This window comes from Plecotus auritus (assembly GCF_963455305.1).
Source record: "Plecotus auritus genome assembly, chromosome: 6".
In the NCBI taxonomy this organism is placed as follows: Eukaryota; Metazoa; Chordata; class Mammalia; order Chiroptera; family Vespertilionidae; genus Plecotus; species Plecotus auritus.
This window is the reverse complement of record NC_137773.1, coordinates 80,161,114-80,187,947: the sequence shown is the minus strand read 5'-3', so window position 1 is coordinate 80,187,947 and position 26,834 is coordinate 80,161,114. Positions and strand designations below refer to the sequence as shown.

The 26,834-nt window shown below is 40.7% G+C and overlaps 1 protein-coding gene across 13 annotated transcripts in view; it reads left to right on the top strand.

Annotated features, from left to right (window-relative positions):
* Positions 1-26,834, top strand: part of HMBOX1 (homeobox containing 1) — a 199,686-nt gene that overhangs the window by 43,618 nt on the left and 129,234 nt on the right. For 6 of the 13 annotated variants that reach the window (XM_080674646.1, XM_080674645.1, XM_080674642.1 and 3 more), the window contains exon 2: positions 13,920-14,000. The exons of the other annotated variants lie outside the window; for them this stretch is intronic. The gene's annotated coding sequence lies outside the window, so the exon portion shown is untranslated. The remainder of the gene's footprint in view (positions 1-13,919; positions 14,001-26,834) is intronic. 13 annotated transcript variants of the gene reach the window in all.

The following is a 26,834-nucleotide window of genomic DNA, read 5'->3' as shown; positions in this document are numbered from 1 at the left end:
TGGCCCCGTTCGCACCCGCTGATGGCGTGGAGCGATTGGGGCCAGCGCCAGCAGTGGGTGTGAGCAGCAGCTGCTACTCCGATCACCACTCAGGAGCAGGGGTAGGCAGAGAAGCCCTCATGGGTGATCGGGGCCGGCAGCCGCTGCTCACACCCGCTGACGAGCTGAGTGAGCAGGACCAGCATGGGGTGCTGGCAGCAGGTGCGAGTGGCGGCTCTGGCACCGGTTGTAGGTGCAAGCAGGGCCAGCACTGGCAGTGGGTGCAAGTCGTGGCTCTGGCATTGGCAGCAGGTGCAAGCGCCGGGCGGGACTGTGGTGTGCGGAAGCAAAGAATTTTCAGTAACCACCAGAGGCTCGCTCCAGTGACAGCGACCAGCGCCCTGCCTTGGTCTGGTGCCCCTGCTTACCTGCTCTACCATCTTGCCACGGCTGATGCCCGCCATGTTCCATGCGCACCCCCTGGTGGTCAGAAAACATCATAGTGGCTGGTTGTTCGGTTGTTCCACTGTTTGGTCTATTTGCACATTAGGGTTTTATATATATAGATGACTCTCACTAAACAAAGCTCAGTAAGGTAGAAACTATGTTCTTGGTCTCTATTACATTCCTACTAGAGGCCTGGTGCGCGAATTAGTGCACGGGTGGGGTCCCTCGGCCTGGCAGGCGATTGGGACCTATTGGGGCCGGCTGGCCTGTGGGAAGGGACCGCGGGAGGTTGGCCAGCTGTGGGAGGTTGGCTGTGGGAGTGCACTGATCACCAGGGGGCAGCTCCTGTGTTGAGCGTCTGCCCCCTGGTGGTCAGTGTGCGTCATAGTGACCAGTCAACCAATTGTTCAGATGTTTGGTTGCTTAGGCTTTTATATATATAGATTGATTATAGTACCTGGAACACAGTTATCACTTAATATATGTTGAGTGAGATGAATAGTAGTCCACAAACATCACTTTGACAAACATAGGATCCTTGGCTTACAACTGACTTGTAAATTCTCTCTTAACCATTCTGTGCATGTTTTGGTATCTAAAACTGAATGAAACCTGTCCTACCTACCTCACAGGGTATTGTGAACATTAAGTGAGAAATATAGAGATACTTTGAAAAGTATAAAATGCTATTCAAACATAAAACTACATTAAAAAGCTAGTGATATTAGTGGAGGAGACTGTCATGGACACAAAGTACAGTTGACCCTTGAACAATGTGGGATTAGGGGCACTTGCCCCTGCATTGTTGAAAATCTGTGTGTAATTTTTTTTTTTTAAATTCTCACCCAAGGAGTGAGGACAATTTTTTCCCATTACATTGATATTTTATTTTATTTTTTTTAGAAAGTGGAAGGGAGGGAAAGAGAGAGAAACATTGATGTGATGGAGACACATTGATTGGTTGCCTCCCACATGCACTCCAACGTACATGTAATCCAAGTACATGCCCTAGGCTGAAAATTGAACCCAAGACCCTCTGGTGCGCAAGCCAATGCTCTAACCACTGAGAAACACCTGCCAGGGCAATCTGCGTGTAATTTTTGACTTCCCCAAAACTTAACTGCTAATAGCCTGATGTTGACCAGAAACTTTACCAATAACACAGTTTGAGTACCACATATTTTGTATGTTTTATGTGTTAAGTACTATATTCTTACAATAAAGTAATCTAGAGAAAAGAAATGTTAAGAAAGTCATGGAAGAGAGAATACATTTATAGTATTTATTGAAAAAAAAATCACATGTAAGTGGACCTGCTTAGTTCAAAACCATGTTGTTCAAGAGTTAACTGTATAATTCATAGACCATGTTATTTATTCTATAAACCATAGGAGTTGCATTTTGAGATGGAGTTTAATCTCTAGTTCTTGTTCATTTGACTTCTTACTTTTCTTAGAAATTATCTCTTTCACTGTGCATTGTTTAAGGTAATGAATATCATTTATTTCCACTTGTGAAAAACATATGAACCAAAATTGCCTAAGACTAGACTTCAGAGCCCTTTCATTTTATTGTTCAACAAGCCCCCACATAATCCCATCTTTCACAAATAACTTAATCTGTGTATTTATAATTACTAGCACTATGTACTGGGAAGCATAGAGGGATTATATAAGTTATCTTAACTCTGGATAAAATGGGATAGGAAAACATCAGTTAAATGAATTGAATTGATGCTTTATTATATTTTTGGAACAGGGCAAGATATTCTCAACTTTTAAAACTAACTCTATATTTGGTCATTCCATAATTTTCTATCCCTAGCCTATTAAAATCTCTTTGTTTTCCCCTCTGTTTTCTGTTCCTAATTCTTCCTATCTTTACCCTTTTCATTCCCCTAATTTTTCTTCTTTTTAACTTCAACGTTCTGGGTTGCAGGGGAAAAACCTGGCACTTAATCAAGAACATGATCTCATTGCTTTCAATGGCTTAGAAAAGAAACATTTTAAAGCAGTTGAAAGATTTCACTTTGGAAAGTAGGTACTGCATAACTAAGTGTGTTGTTCCCAGCAGAGCCTTGAGTAACCTCTTTCCAGCCATCCTCGTGTTTTTTCTCTTTTACATCCTGTTCAGTGAGCAATCTCCTAATTAAAACACACACACACACACACACACACACACACACACACACAACAACAACAACAACAACAACAACAAGACTTTCCTTTTGACTGTCTTGGCAGAGTATTGTTTTCTGTTCTTTCAGGCCTCTAAATAATACTTCCATGTTTTTGTAGCATACTTGTTTCTAGGCTTCATCACCTATATATAGATGGAGTATCATTTTTAGTTCCCTCCTACTTGCACAAACCCCCAGCCCTCTTCAGAGTTCCCTTAAGTATTTCTTGAGAGTCCTTGAGTAGAATGGAACGTGCATTCAAGGAACAGAAGTGAATATTCTTTTCTTACAGCTTCCTTGGGAAGTCCATCCCCTTCTAGCCACCCCAGTATGGTGCCTTATTGTTGCCACTGCTGCTGGGTCCTCTGTGAGGACAGTCCTGCCAGGAATGCTGTCTTTAGTGCTTTCAAAGCCGCCAGTCTTCAGGGGACCCAGGAGGTGCAAGGTGCAGGGCTGAGTTAGTCCTGTGTCACCATCCCCCCACCTGTACCACACTGTCACACGGTCTCCAAGTCCCAGAGAAGCAGACTTTGTGCTTACAGTTTCACAGTCTCTTGAAAAGGTTTCTTATCTTTTAAATCTACCCTTTTACTCCTTCCTTCTGGGCTCAAAACCAGTTCAGAGAGCTAAATGGAAAAAGACACTATGTCACTTCTTCCATTGTTCTTATTTCATCTCACTCTCCTCACCCCTTCAACTTCCTTTACGTTCCCGCTGAAATTTCCATCATCTGTGAACTAAAAGGCAGAATATCATATATGTGGAGAGAGACACTGTTCTGATAGTTGCTGAATTCTTAATCAGACTTGGAATCAGCCCAGCCAACCGTTACATTTTTTAAAAAATGATTTTTTTAATATGTATCTATTTACCTGCTATAAATTTCAAGATACACAAATATGTCCAGTGAAGTTTCCTAGCACCTCCATTCCTCAATTACCAGGTTCTCCTCCCTGAGGGAATCATTATGTCATTATTACCATTTTTTTATTTATCCCTTCAGAAATACTTTATGCATGTATAAATAAATATATACTTATTCTCCCCCACTCTCCTTTTCCGTCCTCCTCCTCTTCCCCTCTCAAAACTGATATATATATTCTGCTCTTCCTTTTTCTTTTCACTTGGAGTCTGCTTCTTATTAGAACATAAGGAATTTATTTTTGTGGTTGCATTGTATGGTTAAGTTATGCCATAACTTATTTGTCTAGTCCCTTTGATGGACATTTAGATTGTTTCTAATCTGTTCCTATTACAAATGCTGCTGCAAACAATAACATTGAACATAAGTTATTTTCCTTGTGTATGAGTATATCTATAGAGTAAATCTCCAAAACATTTTCAGTTACTAAATTCTGAGGAAGTTTTGTTTTGTTTTGTTTTTGGTGTCTAGTTTATATTCTAGACCCGTGGTCGGCAAACTGCGGCTCGCGAGCCACATGCGGCTCTTTGGCCCCTTGAATGTGGCTCTTCCACAAAATACCACGGCTTGGGTGAGTCTATTTTGAAGAAGTGGCGTTAGAAGAAGTTTAAGTTTAAAAAATTTGGCTCTCAAAGGAAATTTCAATCGTTGTACTGTTGATATTTGGCTCTGTTGACTAATGAGTTTGCCGACCACTGTTCTAGACTCTTCCTTTTCAGCAAATAAACTAGCTTTATTACCACCTCATTTTCTTGATTGCTCAGGCAGTGCCAGGTGACATGAATAAGTGGGCCAGGTGTATTGGAAAAAATAGATTTCTTTTTTGTTGTCACAGAGACCTAAGTATAGAGAATTATTTCTCTGTCATGAAAAAACCACAGTATAATCTTGGTAATAAATAGCAATTGATACTTAGTGTCTAGAGATGGTAGGGACTGTGGTGAACTAGAGGACACATGCCTCATGTAAAAGGGGAAGTGCAATTCAACTCCATCTAGTTGTTGGCACATGAGAGATTATAAACTCAGTGGTGACTCAGCCGGATGGAGAGATGCAATTTTTAAAATAAAAACAAAAGCCTCCACATTTATATTTAGTCTCTGACTTTTAAATACCTTGTAGTCCAAGCAAAATACATTCATGGGATTGATCCAACTCCCTAAATCTTTAGTTTATGCTCTCTGCTATTGTACATACAGAGGTAGCCCCCTCTTCTATTACTTTAGCTCTGACTCCCATATATTCTAGTTCCTCATTATTTGCTATCAGCTAGATATTGACTCTCCATTGATTCTTAAATATTTATTTCTCCATATCATTATTGCTCATCTTTTTAAATCTTTATTTGGCATTTCCTTTACCTTGATGTTTTCCAGGGAGAACATACAGAATAATGGGATTCTAATATCACATTTCTATTCGTTTAGTCACTGTATGCTATGCCTTCAACAAGCATTTTGTGTTTTAGAGGTATAGACAGAATTTTAGCAGCCAGGCACCAAAAATACTAATATTCATTATGTTCTCTCCATGATCTCTACCAGGATTCTCTTTAGATCTTGGTCACTATTAGAAGGGGCCTTGACATGATCATAGATATTACAAGTATTAATATAAAGCTTAACAAGGAAGGTTTTTCTGTCTGAATTCATTCATAGCATTCTTTGAATGTGGTTTATTCTATGTGGTATTAGAAAATGAATTAATAGCTTGAGCCAAATTCTCCAAACATTGGATTACTGTTCCCATTGGATCAAAAACTTACCTGGTAGACCTCTACTACTGCTTGTTTCTTGATTCCATTTTTTCAGAATTTCTCACTGGAGAGGGATATACAGTTGTCAGTATCACCTCTTCCTTCTTCCTTGTCAGAGACTTGCATTGCTCCCATGCCAATCCACACAGCTTTTGGGAGATGAAAATAATTCCTTCAAGATGGTTAGAAACTACTGCTTTAGAGGCTTTTTCTCAAATGGCAGTCACTTACTCATAATTAGAGTAATTAAAAGGTTAGAGGCACTCTAAAAAACTGAATTTTGTAAAAGAAACTTGGTTCAATGAGTTCTTGCAGATAAAGGACATGGAGGGTGGGGAGCAAGCCTTGTCCAAGCAGTTCTTGGCTAAGAGCTATCTACTTAACTCTGGATTTCTGCGTACTCACAAAATTACTTTCTCATCATAGTTTAGTTTTCCAAATAAACTCCCCTACTATTTCCAGAGAAATGTGTGGATGGTCTTTCTCCGTAACTCGTGGGAGTGGGGTCTCCCTATCCCGACTGAATGTTGGGAGTAGGCCGTGTCCTTATGATATCTTCAGAAAAAGAATTTTCTGAGACTTGCATGGGAGGATGAGTGACTTTTATTTGCATGGAGTTACACCCCTCCATTTGCAAAGTCCCATTTCCTTTATGTAATCCTGGAAGATGTGCAGCTGGGGATTCAGCAGAGGTAGAAGCAAAGCCAGTGTCCAGAGTTTCCATTCCATGTAGAGCTAGATCCAGTTTAGCATTAAGCCAGTTGCAGTCCATTAGTCCATTGTGTGTGGGAGTGTGAGAGCCCTGCAAGCCAGGAGCCGAACCAAGAGGCAAGAGAGCAAACTCCTCTGTTTAGGAGTTTAAGTATCTCAAATCTTCCTGCACTTGCAGTCGCCATGCCTAACTCTGGCCTCACACCTGTTCCTAGGTGTGACTAACAGACAAGTACCCAGCTTCGTGGCAAAGCTGCACAAATAGCATGCCTATAAAATTTGGCCTTCCCTTTGTTCTTTTTTAGTTATTAATAAACTAGATTAATTACAATGATATCACTACCAGAAAGCAAATATTCTCAATTCCAGCAATTACATTGTTCTCTGATAGTCTCCTTAAATCAGTTTTCTCTTAGGATGTGATAACCTTTTTGAAAGATTGGTGGTTCAGGCTAAACATTTTTTGGGTGCCTACTTTAGGAGGCTTTTTTACTTTAACTTATTTAGCCCTCATAGTGACCCCTTGAGGTGGATATTGTCCACAATTTGCAGAGATGGAAAACCAGGGCTTAGCAAGATTAATACGTTTGTATAAGATCAAACTGCTAATAAGTGGTAGAACCTGATTTTTCAAACTCAAAGCAGTCTTGCCTCAAGTCTCTTATTTGTATTATTCATTCCTACTCCCAGCTTTGCGTTTTAGAACGATTATTTGGTTAACTATGGGTAACATGAATAAGAACAGAGGTAGGGAGGGATGGAGTTGGAAACCATGGCTTATATTAATACAGCAGCAGAAAGGTCTTAAGATAGAGAAGATCATACATAAAAGAACCTACAAGGAGTGCAATTGGCACCATTTGGTTTAGTATATACTTGTGTTTTGTTTTAACTTATTTAGTCCTCATAGTGACCCCATGAGGTGGATACTAGTAAAGAGTGCATTTTTTCCAGCTATAAATTTCAGTTTAAAGTGACAACTTATTAATTGTGTCGAAGTTATCTAACAATATTTGGGGGTGTGGCATAAAGTATACTAGTAAACTCAGAATCTTAAGACTGAATCACTTTCTGCCTTTGATAGGCATTATCTTTTAACCTGAATGAGCTTGATACGTATTTTTAAATCTTTACTTTTATTTATATATTAACTCATATAAAAGAAGTACCAAAGAGCCTGGGATACAGATTTTTTTTTCATTTTTCTCTTTTTCTTCATGCTGGTTAGACAATATTAAAAAAAAATAAAACTGATTTGAGTCTGGAAATTATTCCAAAGATTGAAGAAGTCTTTCCACCTATAATCAGATAGAAATCTATAGTATGGAAGATACTTTTGATAGCTAGTTATATTTGGTATCTTACAATAAGTAACTTAAAATATTAATACTGGCCCTAACCGGTTTGGCTCAGTGGATAGAGCGTCAGCCTGCAGACTGAAAGGTCCCAGGTTCGATTCCGGTCAAGGGCATGTACCTTGGTTGCGGGCACATCCCCAGTAGGAGGTGTGCAGGAGGCAGCTGATCGATGTTTCTCTCTCATCGATGTTTCTAACTCTCTCTCTCTCTCCCTTCCTCTCTGTAAAAAATCAATAAAATATATTAAAAAATATTAATACTGTGTGTTTGTATGATGCATTATACTTTGTAATTGGCATGATAGTTTGAGAATTCATGAGCTTGTCAGGAGATAGCTGACGAAAATAATTTAGAATAAGGGATCTGAAATATATGGAGACTTTAGCAGATAAAATTGAGGTACACTATTATGATTCTGGAGTGAAGTACATGATCTTGCTGGGAACGGGAGATATAGAGGAACAAAAAAAGTAGAGAAAATGTGATGGTTATCTGCAGCCTCAGGTTTTAAAGACAGGAGTGTGAGAAAGCTGTGTGTTTCCTAAGTCAGGTTGGGAGAGCTCAGAAGAGCCTTTTCTCGTGACTTGATACTTTTGTAGATTTCCTCAGGCAATACAAAATGTGAGCCCTAAAATGACTGGAGTAGACTGGGGAATGTGGAAAATAAGAGAAATTATTGTTGTCCTTGGGATGCTTACAGTATTATGAGTATTGGGGTACAGCAAAAGTTGGCTCCCTGGAATTTGTATTCCACTCTTAGTTGTAGAATATTATTTGATTGGCTACCTCCTTATTTTGAATTATATATTAGCATATCCTCCTGAGATAGGGGAGGTAAAACACTTCTCCACTTCTCTTTCAGTGGAGAGCATGTGAATTCCCTCATCCTCTGCCTTCTAATCCTCATTTCAGCACTCACTTCCTAGTAAATTGACAAGGCGATGCTTCAAAGCTAGTCTTAAGAGTAGTTGATAATGCTTTCTGAAGTACAATTTAATGGATGCTGGGAATGTCCGAAAATAACATCTCCACTAATCTGCTGATATCATAAATTCTACCATTAGCAGTTCATGCTGTTTCCTATTCAATTGGGTCATTGCTAGTAAGGCCCTTGATTTAATCCCTATCTAAGATAATTTTAGTATTTTGTATTTTTTTTTTAATCCTCACCCGAGGATATTTTTCCCATTGATTTTCAGATAGAGTGGAAATGAGGAAGAGACTGAGAGGGGAGTGCGCGCACACACACACACACACACACACACACACATCGGTTGTCTCCCTCATACGCCCCAACCGGGGCTGGGATTTGAACCTGTAACCCAGGTATGCGCTCTTGATCAGAATCAAACCCGTGATCCTTTGGTGCATAGGCTGGCGCTCTAACCACTGAGCAATGCCAGCCAGGGCAATATTTAGTATTTTTTAGTAGAAATTTTCAACTGTAGGTATAGGGAGCGGTTTATAGGGACTGACTTGCTGGCAAAGCCGCAAACAAGTCCCAGCTTAGAGGGCATAGCCCTTTTAGCATAATTAAACTTGACTTTATGAGGCTCCCTAGATCCTTCCTGGGTAGCTAATGGGCTGTGGGAGGTGCAGCAAGTGCTGGCAAAACAAGTGAAACTCACAAGAATATTGTAACTATGGTGACCACTACCTTGTTTACCTCTGACTATAAAATAAAGCATCAGCTTGCAGTCTGGATCTGTTCTGTGGTCTCAGCCAGGCACAGAAGATCTACCTAGACCCAGCTTATTCTCTTTGTCTGTCTTTTCTTCATCCTTTGCTGGCCCTCCCTCAGGCTCGCTGAACCCTTGGCTGTGCTGGCGCGACACAGTAGGTTCCTGTCTGATTTGGTACTTTCCAGTAGCCCTCACTTCTCTGATTTCGTGTTCTAATACATTATCTTTTGCTCATGCAACTCTAGCCACATTGTTCTTGGTGCTTTTCTTTCAACATGATGATAGATAATTTCTGCTTCAAGGTCTTGATCTTGAATATTCTTTCCCCTGTGTCTACATGGCTCGCTTCCTAACTTCATTCAAGTCTTTACTACTATGTTTTAACTCTCTCACTGAGGCTTTCTCTGAGCATCTTATTTAAAATTGTAACCCTAGCACTCACAATCCCTAAATTATTTCTCAGCTTTATTTTTTTCTATTATACCTATTATGATCACAGAATGTAAGCTTTATGTGAACAGTGATTTTGTTTTGTCATTGTTATATTTGCTAGTGCTTAGCATGTAATAAGTGCTCAGTAAATATTTGTTGAAAGCATAAATGAATAAATACAAGATTGTGCAGGATTGAGGCATAAAAAGAAGTGCCTAGAGATAGTGGAAACCTAAAAATCATCTCATTGTATAGTTTTTCTTAAAAAGACAAGCATTTAATAGACCCTAAGTTTTTGAATGATTGACTGGAATTTTTGCTTTTATTCATAGGTAAATTAGTATAAGCACTACCCTGGGAGCCAGGGTTTCTGGCTCCTGTTATCAATATATTTTTTCATCTGTAAAGCTGAGGTGATTGGAAAACATTGTTAACATCAATTCAAACTTAATACAAGGTTTTATGATTCACTTTAGTCTAACTTAATGAAATCTCTTACTCTAACTCTACAATTATTTCATTTATTATGCATTGGGAAACTGCTGGGATAGGGAAAATGCAAAATGAGTAGGAAGATATTGGCTGTTCCAGAAATGCAGAAGCACAAGTTTTGCTTTGGAAATTGCTTATCGGTGTATTTACATACTTTGCCTGCAAAAAAGAGTACAGCTTCAAAAGTTACACGACTGAGCAATAGATCAGGGCATCTGGACTGATTCTGTGAGTAAATTTTTATATCAAAACATTTTAGGTATATGACAATAGGAATAGTTTTTGTATGTGTTTGTTTTAGTCCAAGAGATAGTTCCTTTTTTGAATGATAGTCACATAGATTTTTATTTTTTATTTTATTTATTTATTTATTTATTTTTATAATAAATCTTTATTGTTCAGATTATTACAGGTGTTCCTCTTTTTTTTCCCCCATAGCTCCCCTCCACCTGATTCCCCACCCCACCTCATGCCCTTACCCACCGCCACTGTCTTCATCCATAGGTGTAAGATTTTTGTCCAATCTCTTCCCGCACCCCTCACACCCCCGTCCCCCTGAGAATTGTCAGTCCACTTCCTTTCTATGTCCCTGATTCTATTATATTCACCAGTCCATTCTGTTCTTCAGATTTTTTATTCACTTGATTTTTAGATTCACTTGTTGGTAGGTATGTATTTGATGTCATTTTGTTGTTCATAATTTTTATCTTTACCTTTTTCTTCTTCTTCCTCTTCTTAAAGAATACCCTTCAGCATTTCACGTAATCCTGGTTTGGTGGTGATGAACTCCTTTAGCTTTTTCTTGTCTGTGAAGCTCTTTATCTGACCTTCAACTCTGAATGATAGCTTTGCTGGGTAGAGTATTCTTGGTTGTAGGTTCTTGCTGTTCATCACTTTGAATATTTCTTGCCACTCCCTTCTGGCCTGCATAGTTTCTGCCGAGAAATCAGCTGACAGTCATATGGGTACTCCCTTGTAGGTAACTAACCATTTTTCTCTTGCTGCTTTCAAGATTCTCTCTTTGTCTTTTGCCCTTGGCATTTTAATTATGATGTGTCTTGGTGTGGTCCTCTTTGGATTCCTCTTGTATGGGGTTCTGTGCGCTTCCTGGAGTTGTAAGTCTATTTCTTTCACCAGGTAGGGAAAGTTTTCAGTCAGTATTTCTTCTAATAGGTTTTCAATATTTTGCTCTCTCTCTTCTTCTGGCACCCCAAAAATTCGGATGTTGGTACGCTTAAAGTTGTCCCAGAGGCTCCTTACACTATCTTCATATTTTTGGATTCTTTTTTCTTTTTGTTTTTCTGGTTGGGTGTTTTTTGTTTCCTCATATTTTAGATCTCTGGTTTGATTCTTAGGGTCCTTTGATCTACAGTTGAATTTCTGTATATTCTTTATTTCAGACAGTGTATGCTTAATTTCTGACTGGTCCTTTTCCATTTTTTTGACATTCTCATTAAGGGCCTTGAAGGTCTCACTAAGCTCCTCGGAGGTCTCATCAAGTTTCTCGGCAGTTTTTAGAAGATTCTTGAGTAACCTTATAAATGTGGTTCTGAACTCTATGTCGTCCAGTAGTTTGCTTTCTTCCATTTCTTTCATTCGTGACATGTTTCTTTGCCTCTGCTTCCCTGTGTTGATGGAGTGGTTTTGTGTGGTAGGTGACCTATAGGGGCCAATAGTTCAGCCTCCCCAATCACCTGAGGTGGACGCTCTTGGTGCACCCCTTTGTGGGCTGAGTGCAAAGTCTTGGTGTAGTTAAGCCTTGATTGCTGTTGGTACACTGGGAGGAATTGACCTCCAGGCCAATTGGCTGTGGGGACCCGCTGTGTCTATAATGGAAGAACTGCTGCACTGGAGACACGCTTATAGTGCAGGACTTGTTTCAGTGGGGCTTTGGTGCTCACTGAGTCTGCCTCTTGAATGTGTCACTTATGGATGTGAGGAGTTGAAATCTGGTGTCTCACACTGACCACTAGGTACACTGGCTTCTGGATCTCCAATGGGGTGCAGGTCAGCTACTGTCTGAGGCCACCCAGCAGGCGCTACAGCGAGAACTACAGTTTTCTCCTCTTTGCTTGAGGTTTGGAGGTTTTGAAACTGTCTGACCCGGGCTGCAAGTTTGCTAGGTTAAGCTGCGATAGGGCAGGCCATTCATATGCTAAAGCCGCTGCTTGGAGTTTGGGTGGGTTTGTAGATTGTGCAGGGCAGGGTGTCAGGGTGTCACTAGGCTAGGGTGTGGCAAACAGCAATGGCTGCCAGTAAGCCGGCTCAGTGTCTTCAACCGTGTCCCGCGCCCCAGCGCAGTAAACAATTATTCCTGCGCGCAGCCCTGCAAGCAAGCCACCCTCACTTTCCGACCCGATGGCAGACAGTGCAGCTTCTCCCCATAGGAATTTGGGTCCCCCGCGTCTCCCCATAAACTAGAGTTTGGAGTAATCGGGAGCTTGTTTCCCTTCGGGTTGAAAACAGCAGCGCTCCCAGTTGCCCGCCGCCAGCCCGATACGCGCGCCTCCGTACCTCAGCTTTTCAGTGCTTGTGCACGTCTCACTGCTCTTTTCTCTTTCCTTCTAGTTGTAGAACTTCCACTCAGCCAGCTTTCCAGTGGTTCTGGGTGATAGACGTTTTGTCTTTTAGTTGTAGTTTTGAAATTGTTGTGCAAGGCAGCAGTTTAGGTGTTTACCTACGCCGCCATCTTGGATCCTCCTCTTCTCACATAGACTTTTAAAATTATTTATAATGATGGTAGAAGACTGCCATTCAGATTTTAAGTTTTCCTATTGTATTGAACTCTGGAAAACTGTCATAGGTTAAGGAACATGGAGTTGTTGAACTCATAAATTCTCAGTCTAGTAATTTTAGCTACTTGGGGGGCATCAAAAGTCTTAGAGTTTGGCTCCAAGGGCTCTGTGATGTAGATTGTAAACCAATGACAGGATGTCTCATTGGTCGTGGGAATACTCATATTATTTACCCAACTATCAAGAGCAAAGTCCTTTTTTTGTATTCTTTCCACTTGCACAGCATTTAGCTTATAGCTAATTCTTAATAAATGCTTATCAATTGTCTTAGGAAAATTTTCCAATTGCATTATTTTAAAATTTAGTAACATAAAATCTTTTGGTGTTAATTTTTAGCATCAGAACTCTAAAGATTATTTTAGTTGAATGAGACTTGAAAATAGGCATTTTATTTTCTTTCTTCACTAATCAAAGACTTATTTAATGCTTACAAGGTTGCCAGCACATTGGTAGGAGCTGAAACTACAATTGACAAGAAATAATCTCTGCTCTTAAAATCTCACATTCTAGGAGACAAAGACAGATTTGTGTACGAATTATCATAATATAGTATAGCAAGTATATGCGTAGAGGTATTTACTATGTAAGATGACTAGTTTGGAAATATTTATGAGTGGCTTTGACCAACGACTCTTAAATAAATTTCCTTGAAGTAGACATACCTTAAGTGCTTCTCCTATCCTGGACCTAATTTGCCTTCAATTATGGATAACTAATTAAATCTATTTAGGTTGGGATGTTGATATGGGAAAAAATAGGTGTTATTGTGGGTGATGTTATGCTCAAAATTATATTTATGCCTAAACATTGTATTTACACAAGAGATACAGCATTGCATTATTAGAGTTCTTTCTTGTCCTCTAGACCAGTAGTTTCCAAGTAGAATTACCTCGGGAGCTATTTAAAAATGTGTTTGGACCTCCACCTCCAGTTATTTGGATTCAGTAGGTCCAGAGTTGGCTAGGGTTTCTGTGCTTTTAAAAGACATCCATGTGTCCATACCTCTGGTTATGTTTTCTTAGTCAGTTTATTTTGTTCATTAGATTCCACATATAGGTGAGATCATATGGTACTTGTCTCTCTCTGACTGGCTTATTTCACCTAGCATAATAATCTCCCAAGTTCATCCATGCTGATGCAAAGGGTAATTTCCTTCTTTTTTACAGCCGGGCAGTATTCTATTTGTGTAAATGTACCACTGATGAACTACTGATGAACACTTGGGCTGTTTCCAGATCTTGGCTATTGTAAGTAATAACTGCTATGAACTTAGGGGTGCATGTATTCTTCTGATTGGTGTTTTGGGATTCTTAGGATATATTCCCAGACAGATAGATCTCAGAGGTGAGGAGGTTGGAGGAGACTGGATAAATAAAGGTCAAGAGATTAGCCAAAGAACATATACATAGCCCATGGACACAAACAATAGTGTGGTGAAGGCCAAGGGAGGGGGCGGGGGCTGGGTAGAGATGGGCAAAAGGGGAAAATATAGGGGACATCTGTGACAGTGTTAACAACAACAAAAATACACCCATGTGATTCTGATACACAGCACAATTGGAGAACAACTGTTCTAGGCTGGCCTAGAGAGAAAGTGTTGCTTGCTATAACATATTTGCAGGTAAATATTTGAATGGAGTAGGGTCATGTGCAATTTAACAGTAACAACCCCAGGGGGATAGAACATCCTGAGACTTTAATAGTAGGGAATGCTAAATACTGTAGTATAAACAGCAGCTGGTCCATAGATGTGTTTTGAATTTAAATGAATCAAAAAAATGTGAAATCAAGCCACAGAGTATACAAATACAACTCTTTCAGAAATAATGAAGCCACAAGGGAAGTAGCATCTAAACTGACTAAGGTACAAAGGTGCTAATGGCTGAAGGCCGCCTATAGAGGCAGAGATGGTGGCTCAGCCTCTGACCTCTAAGAGTTAGTCTTTCCTAACATTTCACAACATAGTTCAGTGAAATTTATCAGTAACCTGCTATTAATAGGGATATGTGTATTTTTATTTTCAGGTTATATAATTATCTTAGGATGGAAAAAAGTAAGGAACAAATTAAGGGCAACATAAAAAACCACTACATAGCTGAAAGTAGTCAAAACCTAGAATTCCTGTATTAGACTATCAGAGTAAATTCTGGAGAGCATGTGGCAGTCAGTCATGTAGCTCTTCTGATTGTGTTTATTGATAAAGCTTTAAGGTCATCTAGCAGTGAAGTATAGTCATCTAGAGCAGCGCTCGCCAACCTTTCGGTCCTCACGGACCACCCGTTGGCAACCGCTGATGTAGAGACTCCTTTCCAGAAGCCATAAAGAAACTATGGTGGGATTGTGCATGCGTGTGTGTGTGTATGTGTGTGTGTGTGTGTGTGTGTTTCCCCCCCAAAAAAAGCTGGGTTTAGGGAAGGGGGGCCTGGAAAAGTAAAGCCTGGTTCAGTTACATCATAAATGTTTCACTACTGCTTCTTGAATTAATATGCCAAAGACTTACCTGAAAATTTAATACACACAAAAATGACTTAGTGGTGGGAGAAAGGAATGATTTTAGGTCCAGAACAGGAGAACTAATAGTTCCCTGTGTCCTGCTCTGGTTAGGCACTCTGGAGGAGTCTTGTGTTGAATTTGGTGAGTCACTTTTTAAGAGAAGAAAGGATAATGGCAAATAAAATCATGTCAAACTAGAATCAAGACTGGGAGTATTTTGCATAGAGACTCTTTGCAAAGATTATGCAGATATTAAAAGGCTGCCTTGTGGAACAGAAAGAAGAAATTTAGTCTTTATTGATTTAACCAGATGGATGGGTTGAAGTTACAAGGAACAGTTTTAGAATCATAAAAGGGAGGTCATTAGCAGTAAAACTCCATTAAACTTCCCTGTCAGTGGAAATGTAGAGAAAGCTATATAAGTATCCATAGATCTTTAGAAATTTAACAAGTAGTATATGTAATACCTCTTTTGGAATAGAAATTGCCATATGTGACATATGTACCTTTAATCATGAATCATAATGAGTAAAATAATGCAAACATCATTAGATATTTTTTAAAAAGCATCATCAGATATTTAGGAGTAAATCTGTTGTTCAGTTTGTTGCACAGTACCTGTCACAATTAAACCTTTGCTCCAGAGAATGAAAATAAATAGTATACCTAATCTTGTATTTTGAGGAAAGGTGAAGCCTAACATAAGTACTTCAACTATAGCTACAGTTCTAATAAGAAAAGGAAGTTTATTAGCTGATTGACCTTGGGTAAGTAGTGTCTTGTCTTAATTACCTACCTCAAGGGATTGTGAGATTAAATGAGTTTGTATGTCTAAAGCACTTACCCAGTGAGTGTCGGGCCCAGGGAAGTATTCATTTAAATAAGTTTATTTACCGTTTGAAACTTCCTAGAGGCATTATTTAAGAGATTAATATTTTAATCTTGAGTTTTAAAATCCAAATATCAGTGGTTCTATTTTCTTCACATGTCACCAACCATTCTTCATCTTAAACTCTTCATGTCCTCTCAAATAAAAGCTAATTGTGTAAGGCCTCATTTATCTGGCATTGTTTAAGGCAGTGGTCGGCAAACTCATTAGTCAACAGAGCCAAATATCAACAGTACAGCGATTGAAATTTCTTTTGAGAGCCAAATTTTTTAAACTTCTTCTAACGCCACTTCTTCAAAATAGGCTCGCCTAGGCCATGGTATTTTGTGGAAGAGCCACACTCAAGGGGCCAAAGAGCTGCATGTGGCTCGCGAGCCGCAGTTTGCCGACCACTGGTTTAAGGGAAAGAAAGAAATGTTTGACATAAGTGAAAAAAAACTTCTGGTTAACTCCCTAAAATGTAAACTTTTCTTTTAACCATTTCAAGTTTTAGAAACAAATGTATCACATACTTTGCTACCTTTTTGCAACAAAATTCTGGACCATTATTCTTTTTGATGTGTCATTGTTACGTGTATGTACAGGGTGGGGCAAAAGTAGGTGTACAGTTGTTCACATAGAAAATAATTAATTAATAATAATACAAGAATAAATTCTGTGTTTCACATATTCACAAGTGTAAGCCTAGTGTTGCCCCACCCTGCATTTATAATGAAACTAGTGGCCCAGTGCATGAAATTCATGCACATTAAAAGGGGATTAATTAGAGGAAATAATTTAAGATTGCTTCTTGCCCTTTCTCTATAATAGAGGTGTCAGAGATGAAAGAAAATTACTAAAATGTATATGAAAACCTTCCTCCTGTCAGAGTCTGGGGCACACCACAGGACCCAGAGTCAAGTCCCCGCCCACCCACATGCGCATCAAAATCGCACGAGACCCAGACCCAGCCCCCCCCCCCCAATTGGGCTAGATTCAGACCCAGCCAGTCCCACCTTTGTCAAGCCCCACCGGGCAGGGGGCGTAGCCTCAGGTCCCCTGGCCTGGTGCCAGGACGGGGGGCATGGCCTGAGGTCCCCCAGCCCATACCAGGGCGGGGGTGTGTGCCATGAGATCCCCCGTCAAGCCCCGCTGGGTGGGGAGCATGGCCTGAGGTCCTCCATCAAGCCCTGCCAGGTGGGGGGGGGGGGCGTGCAGCCTCAGGTCCCCTGGCCCAGCACCGGGAGGGGGCACGCAGCTTTAGGTCCCCCATCAAGCCCCACTAGGTGGGGGCCATGGCTTGAGGTCCTCCATCAAGCTCTGCCAGGTGGGGGAGCGCAGCCTCAGGTCCCCCAGCCCAGCACCGGGAGGAGGGGTGCAGCCTCAGGTCCCTTGTCAAGCCCCGCTAGGCAGGGGGCGCGGCCTGAGTTCCCCCGACCCAGCACTGGCAGTGCACCTTGAGGTCCCCTGTCAAGCCCAGCCAGGCAGGGGGGCGCAGTCTCAGGTCCCCTGGCTCAGTGCTTGGGTTGGGGGTGAGGTCTGAGGTCCCCCCGCCTGGTGCTGGGGTGTGGGGGCGTGTGGCCTGAAGTCCCCTGTCAAGCCCCACCTGGTGGAGGGTGCAGCCTGAGTTCCCCCGACCCAGCACTGGGAGTGCACCTTGAGGTCCCCTGTTAATCCCCGCTGGGTGGGGGGCACTGCTGAGGTCCCCCGTCAAGCCCCGCCGGGTGGGGGGTGCAGTCTGAGGTCCCCGGGCCTGGTGCTGGGGTGGGGGGAGCGGCCTGAAGTCCTCTGTCAAGCCCCACCTGGTGGGGGGCGTGGCCTGAGGTCCCCCAGCCTGGTGCGGGGGCGGGGGGCAGCCTGAGTTCCCCTAGCCCAGCACCAGGACGGGAAGTGCACCTTGAGGTTCCCCGTCAAGCCCTGCCCTGGCGCCGGGGTGGGGGGCGTGGCCTGAGGGTCCCCTGTCAAGCCCTGCAGTTGGGGGATGCGGCCTGAGGTCCCCTGTCAAGCCCCATGGGGGCTGGGGAGGGTGTAGCCTCAGTCGCCTACTGATTGCTCGTTAAGGCTCCTTATGGGAACTTGGCCTCAGCTGTGGGTGCGGCCATCTTTGTGATGGAGTGATGGTCAATTAGCATATTCCCTCTTTATTAGATAGGATTGTTTTCATTTATTTTTTTTCTTTTAAGGCAGCTATCATTTTTTTCCTGTGATAAAGTCTTTTCCCCAATCCATTTCTAAATTTTCATGTCTAATCTACTGTGGATTTGGAAACCAGCTATTACAGCTTTCTAATAGTTGTATGTTTAGAATGACAAAATGTGTGGAATTTCCTTGGAAATATCTGGGGAACAGGGAAGGGATTTATTCATTATTCAGGCTGGATAATGGGTTCATACATGTTTATTACTCCATTCTTTCTGCCCTTGTACATGTTTGCAGACTTCCATAAGAAAAAGTTTCTAAAAACCACATTAAACTTGTATGTTAGATACATGCAGGTCTATGTACATTTATTTCTTATCTTTGTAAGGATTCACAGGAAGCTTAATAATATTTATCTTTGGATAGAAGGACTCAGAAGTAAGGGGTAGGGATGTTCATTTTGTATTTGTTATGGTGGAGTTTTATGAATTTTTTGTAACGTCCATGTATTATGTTTATTATATATTTGCGTGTGTTTTTCTAGTCCAGAAGAAGGTTCACTTCCTCATCTATAAATTGGAAGTAGTAATAGTATCTAACTCATGGGATCGTGAGGCTTGTATACCTCTGTATTTTAACATATTTCTTTTTTATTTTAAATACATATTTCAGATGGATAATACTGGGTTCTGTGTGAAGTGCTAAAAGAGAAATGAAAGGGCTCTGTAACAGCTGTTTCAAACTTGTGAGAATTCTTTTTGGTATCCAAATCTGGGCTTAAGGGTCTTAAGGGTCTCACTAATTGGTATTTACATTGATGGATTGCTTACTGCCCATGCTATAGCTAACTCTTCACTCTTATGTTTTGTTTTCTTCCCAAAACCTTACACTCCTTGTTTCTTAAGTCTTTATTTCTTGAGTTAAATATTCTGCCCTTTGTTTACCATTATTGAGTGAAACAGAAACATGCTCAACTGCACAATGTAAATTCAATTGTAAATCACCACTGACATACTGGATTCACAATTAAGCATTTCCCGAAGGTGGGTGCCTCTTTGGGAGGCAATTTGATGAAATCTGTCTATCGTAATTTAAATGTATATACTCTTTGTCATAACAATTTCTTTGCTGGGAATTTATCCTAAAGTTATACTCACATGTGTACAAAGTTGTATGAAGAAATTGTGGCTGGTGTCTGGGTGGAATAGAAAGATAGAGTTCAGATTGGGAGGCAGGCATCTTTTATTGTGTGTCTTTTGAAGTTCACCTTTTCTTTTACCTTATACATTTAACTACGTTTTATGTTAAAGAGAAAAACTAGGGTAAAAAGAGCCTTCTTACCACCTGTGGGTAACACAGCATCTACAGGTTTTACTCCCAATGAATTTTCTGGGTTGTATTTTTCTTCAGGGGTCAGCAATGCTGATAGTAGGCTTCATCATTGTTCCAGCTGACTTTGTGTAGGATTTTGACAATCCTAAACTTATCATTTGATAATTGAGTCCATTTCTCATAATAAGAACTTTTATAATTTCATTACATAAATGTATGCACTTATCCATTTCAGAGATACATTTGTCCTTTCTTTTAAAAAACACACATTTTAATTGATTTTTAGAGATCGAGGAAAGGAAAGGCAGGGGAGAAAGAGAAACATCAGTGTGAGAGAGAAGCATCAGCTGCCTCTTGCATGCCCCTTACCAGGGATCAAACCCACAATCTGGGCATGTGCCCTCACCTGGAATTCAACCAGCAACCTTTTTGTGCCTGGGACGATGCCCAACCAACTGAGCCACACCAGCCAGGGTGCATTTCTCTTTTTTACCTATATTTCTTATACATACCCATCCTTCACCTCAACTTCATTTCCTTTTTCTCTCCGTGCTCATATACTTAGATATATGTGTATTTATGTGTGGGTATGTACATAGTTAGATATACAGGATGTTCCAAAAATGTTTACACACTTTAACAGTTGATAGCTCAATTTTGAAAATGAAATGTATTTTAATAAATACTGCCTTTACAATTATTCAAAGTGTGCGCATATTTTTGGGGGGACACTCTATATGTTGCCAGATTGCTTTCCAAAAGGATGTCATAATTAACATTTAGATCAGTGAAATACAACAGTATCCTCTTGAGATATTATCAATCTTTTAAATTTTTGCTAAAGTGATACAGTCAAATCTCAGTTCTCGAATATCTCCCATCTCGAACAATTCGGTTCTCGACCAAGTTGTTCATGAAAAAAAGTGTCTCCATTAATTCTCCACCAGACAAACCTTTCTTGCTAATACATCAGCATGACAAAAAGCATCTCTCAGGCCACAGAGAGAATGGGCCAGTATGAGTTTACAGCTAAACCTTGCCTTGCTAACATCTTAGAAAATTGTGCGGTGAACATTTTTGTGGATTTTTTGTTTGTTTGTTTTTGCTTTTGTCACTGGCTATAAATGGATGATTAGCACAATTTTGAAACATAACGTGGCCATCAAGAGTGCTGCCGAAACCGGTTTGGCTCAGTGGATAGAGCGTCGGCCTGCGGACTGAAGGGTCCCGGGTTCGATTCCGGTCAAGGGCATGTACCTTGGTTGCGGGCACATCCCCGGTGGGGGGTGTGCAGGAGGCAGCTGATCGATGTTTCTCTCTCATCGATGTTTCTAGCTCTCTATCCCTCTCCCTTCCTCTCTGTAAAATATCAATAAAATATATTAAAAAAAAAAAAAAGAGTGCTAATGTTGCTAAGGGTGTAAAAGAAACAATGATCAAGGCAAGTGAAGAGATAGAAAACTGTTGTTGAATTGGATAAGCAAAAAGCAGTTAACCAGTGACAGCATTTTGGAGGCAATGATATGAAAAAGTGAAGATGCTGCATACTGACTTCCTAAAAGATACCCCTGTTATGAGTGCTGAAAGTGATTCCTTTAAGGCTAGTAGGTGGTAGTTCGATAAATTTAAAAGTGTTTGTTTATAGATTAAACAGTACATTAGACATGTATTACATATATAAGAAAGGTTAAAGTGGAATCATTTGGGGTCTGGAATGAATTAGTTCAATTTACACTATTTCTAATGGGGGGAAAAATGATTTTGTTTTCAAACAAATTGCTTCTCGAACAGCCTTCCTAAACAAATTAAGTTTGAGAACCAAGGTTCCACTGTATTTCATTGTTAAACTAATTGCCGTTTCACTGATTTCAAGTAAGTCTGAGTGCTGTTGTTTTTATAAACTAGACAACTTGGATCTATGCTTTTTCTCTATATGTCAGATATATATATTTTTTCTGATTTAATTGCTTCATTGGTTTGTAGTTTTTTTCTATAATAGGAAATTTTAAACTTCTTATATCTACCTTTTAAAGTTCCTGCTTCTTATTAAGAATGTTTGGAAGGCATATCATCTTCTAAATTTTGTTGTAGAATGTATCGCTGTTATTTTTTATATTTGTTTTAATTCCACCTGGAGGTTATTTATATATATACACTAGTGGCCCAGTGCATGACATTCGTGCACTCGGGGGTGTGGGGGGTGGGTCCCTCAGCCCAACCTGTGCCCTTACACAGTCCGGGAGCCCTGGGGGGATGTCGGACATCCTTAGCGCTGCCCCAAAGGCAGGAGAGGCTCCTGCCACCTCCGCTGTGCTCGCCAGCCGTGAGCCCGGCTTTTGACTAAGTGGCGCTCCCCCTGTGGGAGTGTACTGAACACCAGGGGTCAGCTCCTGCGTTGAGCATCTGCCCCCTGGTGGTCAGTGTGCGTCATAGTGACCGGTTGTTGTGCCGTTTGGTTGATTTGCATATTAGCCTTTTATTATATAGAATATATAATTTATGATAAAAATCTAATTTTTTTGCAAGGTAATAACTAGTTTTGTGATGATCATTTAAGAAAAATTATTTTTTTCTGCTGAAATAAAATTTAACCTTTGACTTGTACATTTACTCATATGTGCTGGAATATAGAGGGTGGGGCAAAAATAGGTTTACAGTTGTGAGTACACATAAGTTTATTCTTGTATTATTATTCATTAATTATTGTATTTTTCATATGAACAACTATAAACCTACTTTTGACCCACCCTGTATATTTAAGTTATTTATTCTGTTCCACTTATCTATGTGTCTATTCCTATGCATGTGTCATATTGATTTTAATGTATTTCAGTATCTGGTCAATGAAGTCCACTTTTGGTTTTCTCCTTTTCAGTTTTTTGGTGGTTCTTGGGCTTTCTTCTTTATAGCTTTAAGATCTTATATTGAAATTTTAAAATCTGTTGGGGTTATTTCTCAATATAGTTATTTATACACATGGGGAAAAATTAATACTGTGAATGAAGTATTTTTCTAGGTATTTTCTGCTAAATTAGGGGAAATTTTCATTAATTTTAAGTGTATTATATCACACCTCAGTTTATTGTTTTAATTTTAGTTTTCTTTTACTAGAATTGTTTGAGTTTTCTATGTATCCCATCAGATCATTAGCAAAAGGTAATTTTTTCTCTTTCATTCCAGTGCTTGTGTGTACTATAATCTTCCAGTCAGTGTTGAATTATAAAGGGCTTAGTGGGCTTCCTGCTCTAATTCCTAATTTTAGTGATTTGATTTATTAAATGAGTAATAACATTTATATGGTTAAATAATTTTGAAAGTTTCCTGTGAACAGTCTCCTTCCTATCCTGCCCCTATCTGTCCATTTTGTACCCTGTTTTCAGCCTAACCACTCTTGTTGGATTCCTTCCATAGATCATAAAATTTCCATATAGAGGTAATCTATATGCACATTTCTCTATAGATAGACAGATAGATAGATAGATAGATAGATAGAGTGTATGTGTGTAATCTTAATTTTATTAGAAATAGTTTTAGTGTGTTTTGCTCTTCAGGGTACTTGCTATTGTTCTTTTTTCCAAAAATGTTTAATTTTTTTCTATTGCTTTTCATAGAGTTTTTATTGAAAATAGTTGCTGAATTTTACCAGATGCCTTTTTAAGCACCTGATATTAATCATAGGATTTTTTTTCCTCTTTAATATGTTGGTATATTGGCTTATGTCGAACCACTCTTCCATTTCAGCAATAAATTATAGCAATATAATTTTTTGGATATGTGGCTGGACTTCATTGTCTAATTTGATTTTTTTACTTAGAATTTCTACATTTAACTTTTAAGTGAAATTGTTTTATACTGTTTTGTGTACTACCTTTATTAGATTTGGTATTGAGTTACTCTGACTTCATAGAATGAATTGGAACATTTTTCTGTCTTTTTCTTTGATTCAGTACTATTTGAATTATGTTCTTGAAAGATTAAGAATCTGCTCAGAACCCAGCTGGTCTTGATGTCTTTTTCTGTAGTAGATTTTTAATTATCTTTAATTTATGGTATTTGGTTCTACTCTGTTTTATAAACATCTCATAATCTCCTTTAACTGTTCTTTTGCTCTGGAATTTTTCTCCATTGATTCTCACCTCCCTTCACCTTGGTTTGGTGCAAGTCTTATTCTAATCTTCAGATAACAGCTGAGATCTCGTTCTGAGAAGTTTTCCCAGTTCTCTATAATGTAAATTAATTTCTAAATTGTTATTCTCATAAACTTTGTATTTTTAGTGTATTCACATTATGCCTGTTACTAGTGGCCTGGTGCACGGATATGTGCACATTGAAGGGAAATCAGGGGCACGCGGGCCGGGAGCCACGCCAGCATGCCTGGGGAGTTTCCACGTTCCCATGAGCCACCAGGAAGTTGCGTGGGGAGTTTGTTCTCCTCCCTGCAACTTCCTGAAAAAGTATTTCCAAATGTCCCTTCGGCCAAGGTTGTGCCTTGCCAACTAGTGGACGCGTTGGGCCTTGCTGGATACTTTCCACCGCTCGGAGCCGGATAAGAGATGCTCCTAGGTGAACAATACAAAGTTGGGGATCTTGGGGGGCGGGGGTGCTCTGTTGCCCACTCCCCCACCCTTCAGATCCATCTCTCTGACTTTTACCTTGATTGTCAGTTGCCACCTTGTGGCCACTGTTATATTGCTGCCTTCCTCTGTAGCTCAGGGGCAATCGGTAAGGGATGAGATTTGATCTCGATGCCCAAGGCAGAGTTCCAGGAGCCCGGCAGCTATATCAGGCTCGTCCTGGTTACTCTGAGTGTCAGCACTTCAACTGTTCTCTGGAGATTGTAACTGCAGGTTTATGGGGTATGAGGGATGTATCAATGCACTAAGTGGCAGGCAGCTGAGGAGGAGTCCGAGCTGGGGCCAGGCGCTGCTCCTGCTCACCCTGGCCCCACTGCACCTGCTGCTGCCGCAGCCACTGCCACCACCACCACCACCGCAGCTGCGCTCACCAGCCGTAAACCCGGCTTCCTGCTGAGCAGTGCTCCGCTGTGGGAGCGCACTGAACACCAAGGGGCAGCTTCTGCATTGAGTGTCTGCCCCCTGGTGGTCAGTGTGTGTTATAGCGACCAGTCGTTCAGTCTTAATGGTCACTTAGGCTTTTATATATATACTAGAGGCCTGGTGCATGACATTCATGCACTGGGGGGGGGGGATGTTCCTCAGCCTGGCCCAGGACCCCTCGGGGGATGTCCACCTGCCACGGAAGCCATGAGAGGCTCCTGCCAATGCCGCTGCCCTTACCAGCCATGAGCCCAGCTTGTGGGAGTGCACTGACCACCAGGGGCAGCTCCTGCGTTGGACATCTGCCCCCTTGTGGTCAGTGCGTGTCATAGCGACCAGTTGTTCTGCCGTTCGGTCTATTTGCATATTAGAGTTTTATTATATAGGATATTATAAATGTGTGTGTACCTACTTTTTATTTTACCCTCCCTCATCCCATCTAATAAAAGAGTAATATGCAAATTAACCATCACTCCAACACACAAGATGGCTGCCCCCATGTGGACACAAGATGGCTGCCACAAGATGGCCAGCAGGGGAGGGCAGTTGGGGGAGACCAGCCCTGAAAGAAAGGACAGTTGGGAGGGACCTAAGCCTACAGGGGAGGGCAGTTGTGGAGGACCAGGCCAGCAGGGGAGGGTGGTTGGGGGTGACCGGGCCGGCAGGGGAGGGCAGTTCGGGGCAACCAGGCCAGCAAGGGAAGGCAGTTAGGGGTTACCGGACCAGCAGGGGAGGGCAGTTGTGGGTGATCAGGCCAGCAGGGGAGGGCAGTTGGGGGAGACCAGGCTTGCAGAGGAGGGCAGTTATGGGCGACCAGGCTGGCAGGGGAGGACAGTTAAGGGTGACCAGGCTGGCAGAGGAGGGCAGTTAGGGGCAATCGGGCTGGTAGGGGAGCATTTAGGCATCAATCAGTCTGGCAAGGGAGTGGTTAGGGGTTGATCAGGCTGGCAGGCAGAAGCGGTTAGGGGCAATCAGGCGGGCAGGCAGGCAAACGGTTGGGAGCCAGCAGTCCTGGATTGTGAGAGGGATGTCTGACTGCCGTTTAGGCCCGATCCCACTGGGACACCTCCCCCCCCCCCCACCATGCACGAATTTCGTGCACTGGGCCTCTAGTAGTTTAATAAGCCCCTATACTGCTGGGATCATATCTTACTGATAACCTTATGCCAATGCCAGCCTACCTAACTACTTCAGTATATTTTAACTGAATTTGAGCAAGAGTGAAAACTGTGTATTGACCAGTAACCAGTTTTGTGGCTTGGTGTTGCTGTTTTGTCTAGGAAATGCAATCAGCAACGTTTTCAGTAGATTTCTTTGTACTTTGTATCTACTTTTTTAGGACAGGTATTTCTTAAGTCAGCAAGAAAATTAAGTACAGCAGGAACTTCATTAAAGCTACAATTTAAGATACCCAAATGTGAAAGGTTTCTAACTTCACTCTGAACATTTCGCATATATCATTAGTTACTGTTAGACATTTTGATCTTGCTTAATATAGTTCAGTGCTGAATGTGTATTTTAATGTGCAAGTTTTTGACATCAACATTTTTAACTTTTGTCTAATTTATATTCTTAACTTTGAGTTAATGGAAATATTTGCCTCTATAGATTGTGGTTTGAAACTGCTAATACGTTCAGGCAGTAATACATGATCTTTAGCTCCTAAACCATAAATAGTAGATTTCATTTTTTTGTTAAGATCTATGTCTGAATTGAAAGGGGTCAAAGTGTCTGAATGGAGAATAAAGTAGTAGAATGCTAATCAGAAAATGAAAGTACTAGACTCAGTCCTTTCATTATTAATGTACACAGTATTCTGTAATCTAAATGCAGTATAGGTATTCGTTTTTAAAATTGGTGGTAATAGCCCCTGCTACTCGATAGTTTGTGAAGTACTTCATCACCACTATTTTGAAAATGTTTTAACTTTGTGTAGCTTGTTGAATTAGTTATCTATTATCCCTGTTTGATTGATGAGGAAATTGAGACTTAGAGAAATAAAGTCACTCAACATTTGGCTAGCAGTAAAATAATATATTTGGAATGATACCCCAGAATCTACCACACAGTTAAGACCTTTAGCTGCAATCATGCTGTGGTATGATTTTGTTTAAAGGACTCTACATAAATGCACTGATGTTATTATCAAAGAGTTATCTTGAATGTCACTATTATATATATGTGTGTGTGTG